The sequence below is a fragment of the Ictalurus punctatus genome, chromosome 19 (assembly GCF_001660625.3).
Source record: "Ictalurus punctatus breed USDA103 chromosome 19, Coco_2.0, whole genome shotgun sequence".
Taxonomy (NCBI): domain Eukaryota; kingdom Metazoa; phylum Chordata; class Actinopteri; order Siluriformes; family Ictaluridae; genus Ictalurus; species Ictalurus punctatus.
This window is the reverse complement of record NC_030434.2, coordinates 2272941-2281405: the sequence shown is the minus strand read 5'-3', so window position 1 is coordinate 2281405 and position 8465 is coordinate 2272941. Positions and strand designations below refer to the sequence as shown.

The 8465-nt window shown below is 46.5% G+C and overlaps 4 non-coding genes and 1 pseudogene across 4 annotated transcripts; all 5 read left to right on the top strand.

Annotated features, from left to right (window-relative positions):
- The first annotated feature begins 530 nt into the window (after positions 1-530).
- On the top strand, positions 531-645 carry LOC128635492 (U5 spliceosomal RNA). The gene has a single exon (XR_008398465.1). It is a non-coding gene; the product is annotated as a U5 spliceosomal RNA (small nuclear RNA).
- Positions 646-6419: 5774 nt separating this feature from the next.
- LOC128635579 (uncharacterized) lies at positions 6420-6596 on the top strand (annotated as a pseudogene).
- A 450-nt stretch (positions 6597-7046) lies between these two features.
- LOC128635491 (U5 spliceosomal RNA) lies at positions 7047-7161 on the top strand. The gene has a single exon (XR_008398464.1). It is a non-coding gene; the product is annotated as a U5 spliceosomal RNA (small nuclear RNA).
- A 187-nt stretch (positions 7162-7348) lies between these two features.
- On the top strand, positions 7349-7539 carry LOC128635535 (U2 spliceosomal RNA). The gene has a single exon (XR_008398508.1). It is a non-coding gene; the product is annotated as a U2 spliceosomal RNA (small nuclear RNA).
- Positions 7540-7998: 459 nt separating this feature from the next.
- Positions 7999-8113, top strand: LOC124627578 (U5 spliceosomal RNA). The gene has a single exon (XR_006982061.1). It is a non-coding gene; the product is annotated as a U5 spliceosomal RNA (small nuclear RNA).
- The last annotated feature ends 352 nt before the right edge of the window (positions 8114-8465 follow it).

Below are 8465 nucleotides of genomic sequence, written 5' to 3'. Positions count from 1 at the left end.
AGGAGCTGGAAGAGGGGCTTGCTCCGTCCGCTCCACGCATCAACCTGGTATTGCAGTACCTCCAGGAACGGTGCACCTTTTCAAAGGGGTCAAATGAAAGAAGAAGGAAGGAAGGGAGGAAGGAAATAAATAAATAAATGAATGAATGAATGAATGAACGAATGAATGAATGAATACGTATTCATGCTAAACGATTGGGGGGAAAAAAAAAAAAAGTAGGAAAAAAAACAAAGTGACATATGGTACTTAAAAAAAAAAAAAAAAAAAAAAAAAAAAAAAAATTTCTTGTATTTAATTGTACAAAATGGAACAGGTGTCAGTCGTAAAGGTTTCAGATGTACTTAATTGGAAAAGGGAGGGGACCTATTAGGTTTTAATACAAACCACAGCCCACATCCAGCTCTAGACCAATCCTACATCTGTAGCTATCAAGGCTGTGCAGGTGTAAGGGGCCGGCGCAAGCCAACCTACCCTAGACCGGATTTCTAGGCCTCCGATGGAGTTTCGGAGGCCTGGACTGACTTCCTGTATAGCTCGGGTTTCTCTTCATTCACGCATAAATCTTTCGCCTTTTACTAAAGATTTCCGTGGAGAGGAACGTTGACGAGTTCAACTTATTTTTGTGAGCTTTGCTGAGGCAAAGCTGTATTTGTTTCACAGTTTAACGTAAGAGAGGGAAGAAGTTTGGCTTTGGGATGCAAGGTCGGTTGGGCGTGGTGCCTAGTTGCTCAATCCTCTCCGCGCAAGGTCTTCAAGCGCGTGGTCAGGCATGTCGTCCAGGAGTGGAGGCTCTGCCAGCTGGTGCTCGTTAGGCCAGAGGCCATAACGGGTTATCGCTTCTCGGCCTTTTGGCTAAGATCAATCGGGTGAGACAGCGATCGGCTCTTTGGTGGCAATTGCCCTTAATCCATTTATGATTTTGGACACAACCATCCAAAGAGAGAATTCGTGCGGACCCTTTTTTTCAGCTTCTCTAGGCGAGTGGAACATCGTGCCAGTGAATCTGCGAAGTGGTAAGTACAAATTCATTAAATTATTTAATTTTTTCCCTTTTTTTCGTTTAAAAAATATTTATTTCGTTTAGTTTTGTATTTGTTTTACTTTATTTATTTATTTATTTATTTATTTATTTATTTATAGGCTAGTGGTGCCTCCAAAATGTCGGCTGCTCGTGCCGGCATGAGGAGGCACCACAGCGTGCGCTTTTTGTTTAAAGAGGTGGATGGAAAGCTCCTGGGGATGTCACGGCTTGATTTCTCCAGGAAGCTAATCCAGAAATCTCTTGGTTTCAAACCCGACGAACTGAACTGTCTCGTGACTCTGCCCCTGAACAAAGGATTTGATGTTAGTTTTAGGACCGCTTCTCTGCTAAATGATTTCTGGCAACGGTTTGACGGTTGTAAGGCCCATTTCTCCATGTTCACCGTGGAGAAACTTTCTGACAATTCACTTAAAACGGTGATTGTTAGGATGTTTAATGAAACGGTGACTGGAGATGACATTTGCGTATGGCTGGGTAGATTTTGCACTGTTCGCGGACAACCAGTCAAAGTGTTGGATGAGGACGGCATCTGGAATTGTTCCTGGCGGATTCCCATTAAACAATGGGAAGACGCTGGGGGCTACCAGGGCCTGAGACATCTGCCTTCCATGATTGTGTTGGGAGAGAACAGAGGCTACATCCATTACCAAGGGATGCCCAAACTCTGCCGTAAGTGTGGGAGAATGGGACATCTAGCCGACGCGTGCCAGGAAATAATATGCGGAAAATGTAGAGAAATTGGTCACGTTTTCGATGAGTGCACCATTGGCAGACGGTGCAATCTGTGTGGGGAGACAAACCACCTCTACAGAGATTGCCCTAAGAGCTTTGCCAACAAACTGAAAAGTAACAAGATGGCCGCCCCACAAACGCAACAAACCGAGCAAACAACGGAGAAGGAGGCGGGCCCTGTGGTTTTGGCGGGAGAGCCAGCTCTCCCGTCAGCTTCAGGGCCTGAGCAGATACGGGTAAGTGGGGCGGCCTTAGGGGCGGAGTCAGCAAACCAGAGGGAGGAAGCCCCCCCCTCCCCGCAAAATAAAGTACAGGAAATGGCGGAAGGGGAGGAAGGGACGGCTTCCTCCATGGAGACAGTTTCAGAGTTAAGTGTGGTATCTGGGGAGAGTGAGTCAGACAGTCCTCTCCCGAATGCTCAGGTGCAGAAAAGACCTGCGGGATCTCCTCTGTTGGTAACAGAGGAGAAGAAACTGAGGGCAGAGCATAGGCGGGACAGTTCTTCCTCGGAAGACCTGAACCGCTTATGGCCCTCAGAGCCCCCAAATGAGGTTTCTTTCTTGCACCTCCAGCTGAGAACATCGTCGCCAAAGGAGCCGCGAGAGGTTGCCTCCGCGGCCCGTGCGGCAGCAGACACTTGCCCTCCTGAACCCAGGCCCACTGAGATAAAGGAAGAGCAAGTGTCACAAGAAATAATATGCCTTTAATTGGTTTTAACGTTGTCTCTGCATGTTTTTAACACTGTTTTATACCTTTTTACCATACTGCTCATGGCCCTCACAATCTGTACCATCAATGTGAGAAGTGTGAGGTCCACCCTGAGAGCACAGAGTGTATTATCCCTTTTAAAATCTTTTAAGTCAGATGTGATTTTATTACAGGAATGTGCTCTGCCCTTTTTATATAATTATAGGAAATGGGAAGATGTGTGGACCCCGGGACCCTCGTTGTGGAGTGGTTCCAATTTTAATAAATGTGATGGTGTCGCCATTTTAATAAATAACCCCAACATCGCGGTGAAGGGCAGCACAGTGGTGAGAGATGGACGGGCACTCTTAGCCAATCTGACCTTTTTAGATAGGGATTTTACTGTTCTTAATGTGTATGGTTTTACTGAAAAAAATGAAAGGTATGAACTTTTAGAAGACCTGCAGTCCCACATGCTAGGGAGGGTTCCTTTAATCGTAGCAGGAGATTTTAATTGTATTTTAACAGCTAAGGATAGGAAAAGGGTAACAGGGGAGTGCGTAGTAGACAAAACATCGGTTTTACTCCAAGGATTAGTTAAAGATTTTAAACTAGTCGACTGTTTTAAAACGTTGCATCAAAGAGAGGAGGGCTTCACCTGGTTCAGTGGTGATGGCACCAGAGCCTCTCGGATCGACTATGTTTTTACACGGGACTGCCCGCCGACCGATGCTACACTGACCCCTCTCTTCTTTTCTGACCACATGATGCTGTCCTGCACCCTGTCACTGTCCACTGGTGTGACGGTAGGAGGAGGGCTCTGGAGGCTGAACTGCTCAGTGTTAGAAGATAAAGAAGTAGTCAGAGAGTATAGGGAGCAGTTCAGCCAATGGCAGACCCTCCAGGACTTTTATGAGTCACGAGCACAGTGGTGGGAGATGATAAAGGAACGGACAAAAAGATTTTTTAAGAAGGTAGGAAAAGAAAAGAAAAACAGGGAAAAAAGGTGCATGATGGGACTGCAAAAAAGACTGCAGAGATATTTTAACTTTTTTAACTGTGGGATTGATTTTACTGACGAGATCAAAGAAGTAAAAAATGAAATGCGTGTTTTATCAGACATACAAAGTAAGGGGGTCATTTTAAGAAGCAGGGAGAGAGAGGTGGAAGAAGGAGAAAAGTGTACGAGATATTTTTTTAAAAAGATTGTTTCAAGGGGTAATACAATTACCACAATAAAAAATGGAGGACGAGAGCTAAGAACAACAGCCGAGATTTTAGGTGGGGTGGAGGAATTTTATAGCGATCTATACAGTGAAAAATACGTACACAAAGACACCTTAGAGGAAGTTTTAGCCTTTTTAGATAACAGGGTCAACAGTGAAGCAGTGCTTTTATCCCAGGATTTTACGGTTTTAGAAATGCAAAGTTCTTTAAAAGGTTTTAAAAGGGGGAAGTCCCCAGGGATGGATGGACTCCCCCTAGAATTTTATCTGACTTTCTGGGACATTTTAGCACATGACTTACTCACTGTTTTTAAAGAATTTGAGACCTTGGACAGACTTCCGGACAGCTTTAGAGCAGGGATAGTGTCACTACTACATAAGAAAGGTGACAAGACAGACCTCAGGAACTGGAGACCCATCACGCTTTTAAATTTCGATTGTAAACCTTTTAGCAAGATTTTATCTGCACGTATGTCGACCGTTTTAGAGGACGTGATCCACCCGGATCAAGCATGCGCTGTGCCAGGGAGGAAGATCACCGACAGCCTGGTACTGATCAGAGACGTCATCTGTTACGCGAGAGACAGAAACATCCGGCTAGCGGTCCTGAACCTAGATTTTGAGAAAGCATTCGACCGAGTCTCGCATCAGTTCCTGTTTCAGGTACTGGACAAAATGGGGTTCCCTGATAGGTTCATAGCCTGGGTGGGATTACTGTACAAGGGCATAGTCAGTAGAATGTTGGTTAACGGGCACGTGTCCAAGGCGGTGAATATCCGCAGTGGCGTCCGTCAGGGGTGTCCTTTATCTCCCCTCCTGTATGTGGCTTGCATCGAGCCACTGGCACAGATCTTGAGAAGGGATAAATGGATCAAAGGACTCGAAGTGCCTGGGACGGGTGGACTGACCGCGACGTGCGTTTTATATATGGACGACGTAACCCTTTTAGCCACGGACGTTTTATCCATGCGAAGAGCAATGGACCTGACTGACTGGTACGGTCGGGCCTCGGGCGCCAAGCTGAACAGGAGCAAGTCCGAGGCCCAGCTCTTCGGGCCGTGGGGTGACGTGGACACAGGCGGACTGGAATTGGTTTTTAAAACCGACCTACGGATTTTAGGGGTCAAATTTGACAAAGAGGGTGGAGGACGTGAAAACTGGGCCGACGTGTTAGGGAAAGTCAGGCAAAAACTGGGCTTTTGGGGACTGAGACAGATGACTTTCGAAGGTAAAGTTTTAATTTTTAAAGCAGTGATTTTACCTTTGATGTTATTGGTGTGTTCTGTTTTTAGTCCCCCACGACACTTTCTTTTAGAGCTAGAGAGGACGGTGTTTTACTTCATCTGGGGGTCCAAGTGGGAGAGAGTGAAGAGGGAGGTCGTGAAGAAGAGACCGGAAAACGGCGGGAAAGGCCTCCCGGACCCCCACCTGTTTTTAGGCAGCCGTTTCACCGCCCTCCACATCGCGTACGCCGTGGCCCCGTCCAGAGAGAGCAAGACAGCGGCCATGACCCGTTTCTGGATGGGGTCGTACCTACGAAGCCTTAAAATTTTACCTGTAGACCTTAAAACGCCGGTGTCTTTTAATTTGACAAAAGAACATGATTTTATTAAGAAGTTTTTAAAGAAAAATGTTTTAGAAGGAGAAGATGTCTCCGTTTTAACTAACCACAGGTCTCTTCTCTCTCTCGTTCAGGATCGGGAACCTGTGAGTCCAGTCCCCGGCCTCACTCTAAGTGAGGCCAAACAAGTTTGGAAGAACGCCGCCCACCCTGCTCTTCAGAACAGGCACAAGGACCTGTCATGGATGGTGGCCCACGAGATTCTCCCGGTCAGGGCGGTCATGCACTCCCGGGGCATGGGCTCCAACCCCATCTGCCCACGACCCGGATGCAACGCGCCGGAGACCGTGCGACACCTCTTATGGGAGTGCGGCGCCGCGCGGGACCAGTGGACCAAGACCGGCCCCCTGTATTTCCCGTGCCTGCCGGCAGGTGGGGTCCAGATGGACTACAAGCTCGCCATCCTCGGGGTGGGCCCAGGCTCGAAGGGCCTAACGGCGCAGAGGTTCACCACGCTCTGGCTCACCCTCAACGCCGTGAAGGATGCCATCTGGACCACCAGAAACCTGCTGGTGGGGAAACGCGTGACGGTGCCCCTCCACGCGAGCGAGCAGATGGCGAAGTCCACGCTGCAGGGGTACCGCGCGGCGACATTCGGAGGAGGGGGCCGGGGTTGCACGAGAAAGGTCCCGGCCGCCACCGACCCTGGCCGCTCGTAGATGCGCCCTCACCTGCAAAGGCTACGGGAGCAGCGAGCCGGAGGGTAGAGGATCTCCTCTGGGCACCGGAAGTGACGGGCCTCGGCCGTGGCTGGAGAGCAGTGTGATGGGCGCCCTTGGTAAGGACTCACCCCCGATCTTGGAAAAGAGAGGATGCTTAAGTGGTTTTTTATTTTGTGTGTTTTATATAAAGATATGTGTTTGCTTTTTTATTAATCAATCGACTTATTTAACTGTTTTTAAAAACGAAACGATTTTATGGACACTTTTATTCATAGTTTTTTACACACACAAATTGATGTATTTATTTATTTTTCCTTTAAACAGTTTTTAAAATAAGAATTTGTTTTACCCAAGTTTATTTATTTATTTAAAAAAATGTCTATAAACTGAGAAGGAAAAAACTGTGTACACTGTGGATATGAAAAAAAAAAGAAAAAAGTGACAATAAAATTTTTTCGAAAGAAAAAGAAAAATCTGTTCTTATCAGTTTAATACCTGATACGTCCTCCATTCGAGGACTTTATATTAAACGGATTTTTAGAGCGAGGAGCTGGAAGAGGGGCTTGCTCCGTCCGCTCCACGCATCGACCTGGTATTGCAGTACCTCCAGGAACGGTGCACCTTTTCAAAGGGGTCAAATGAAAGAAGAAGGAAGGAAGGAAGGAAGGAAGGGAGGAAGGAAATAAATAAATAAATAAATGAATGAATGAATGAACGAATGAATGAATACGTATTCATGTTAAACGATTGGGGGGAAAAAAAAAAAAAGTAGGAAAAAAAACAAAGTGACATATGGTACTTAAAAAAAAAAAAAAAAAAAAAAAAAATTTCTTGTATTTAATTGTACAAAATGGAACAGGTGTCAGTCGTAAAGGTTTCAGATGTACTTAATTGGAAAAGGGAGGGGACCTATTAGGTTTTAATACAAACCACAGCCCACATCCAGCTCTAGACCAATCCTACATCTGTAGCTATCAAGGCTGTGCAGGTGTAAGGGGCCGGCGCAAGCCAACCTACCCTAGACCGGATTTCTAGGCCTCCGATGGAGTTTCGGAGGCCTGGACTGACTTCCTGTATAGCTCGGGTTTCTCTTCATTCACGCATAAATCTTTCGCCTTTTACTAAAGATTTCCGTGGAGAGGAACGTTGACGAGTTCAACTTATTTTTGTGAGCTTTGCTGAGGCAAAGCTGTATTTGTTTCACAGTTTAACGTAAGAGAGGGAAGAAGTTTGGCTTTGGGATGCAAGGTCGGTTGGGCGTGGTGCCTAGTTGCTCAATCCTCTCCGCGCAAGGTCTTCAAGCGCGTGGTCAGGCATGTCGTCCAGGAGTGGAGGCTCTGCCAGCTGGTGCTCGTTAGGCCAGAGGCCATAACGGGTTATCGCTTCTCGGCCTTTTGGCTAAGATCAAGTGTAGTATCTGTTCTTATCAGTTTAATACCTGATACGTCCTCCATTCGAGGACTTTATATTAAACGGATTTTTAGAGCGAGGAGCTGGAAGAGGGGCTTGCTCCGTCCGCTCCACGCATCGACCTGGTATTGCAGTACCTCCAGGAACGGTGCACCTTTTCAAAGGGGTCAAATGAAAGAAGAAGGAAGGAAGGAAGGAAGGAAGGGAGGAAGGAAATAAATAAATAAATGAATGAATGAACGAATGAACGAACGAATGAATACGTATTCATGTTAAACGATTGGGGGGAAAAAAAAAAAAAGTAGGAAAAAAAACAAAGTGACATATGGTACTTAAAAAAAAAAAAAAAAAAAAAAAAAAAAAAAAAAATTTCTTGTATTTAATTGTACAAAATGGAACAGGTGTCAGTCGTAAAGGTTTCAGATGTACTTAATTGGAAAAGGGAGGGGACCTATTAGGTTTTAATACAAACCACAGCCCACATCCAGCTCTAGACCAATCCTACATCTGTAGCTATCAAGGCTGTGCAGGTGTAAGGGGCCGGCGCAAGCCAACCTACCCTAGACCGGTTTTCTAGGCCTCCGATGGAGTTTCGGAGGCCTGGACTGACTTCCTGTATAGCTCGGGTTTCTCTTCATTCACGCATAAATCTTTCGCCTTTTACTAAAGATTTCCGTGGAGAGGAACGTTGACGAGTTCAACTTATTTTTGTGAGCTTTGCTGAGGCAAAGCTGTATTTGTTTCACAGTTTAACGTAAGAGAGGGAAGAAGTTTGGCTTTGGGATGCAAGGTCGGTTGGGCGTGGTGCCTAGTTGCTCAATCCTCTCTGCGCAAGGTCTTCAAGCGCGTGGTCAGGCATGTCGTCCAGGAGTGGAGGCTCTGCCAGCTGGTGCTCGTTAGGCCAGAGGCCATAACGGGTTATCGCTTCTCGGCCTTTTGGCTAAGATCAATCGGGTGAGACAGCGATCGACTCTTTGGCGGCCATTGCGCTCAACCTTTTCGTGGTTTTGGGCAAAACCGTTCAGAGAGGAAATTTGTGCGGACCCTGCGACTTTTCAGCTTCTGTTGGCGAATGGAACATCGTG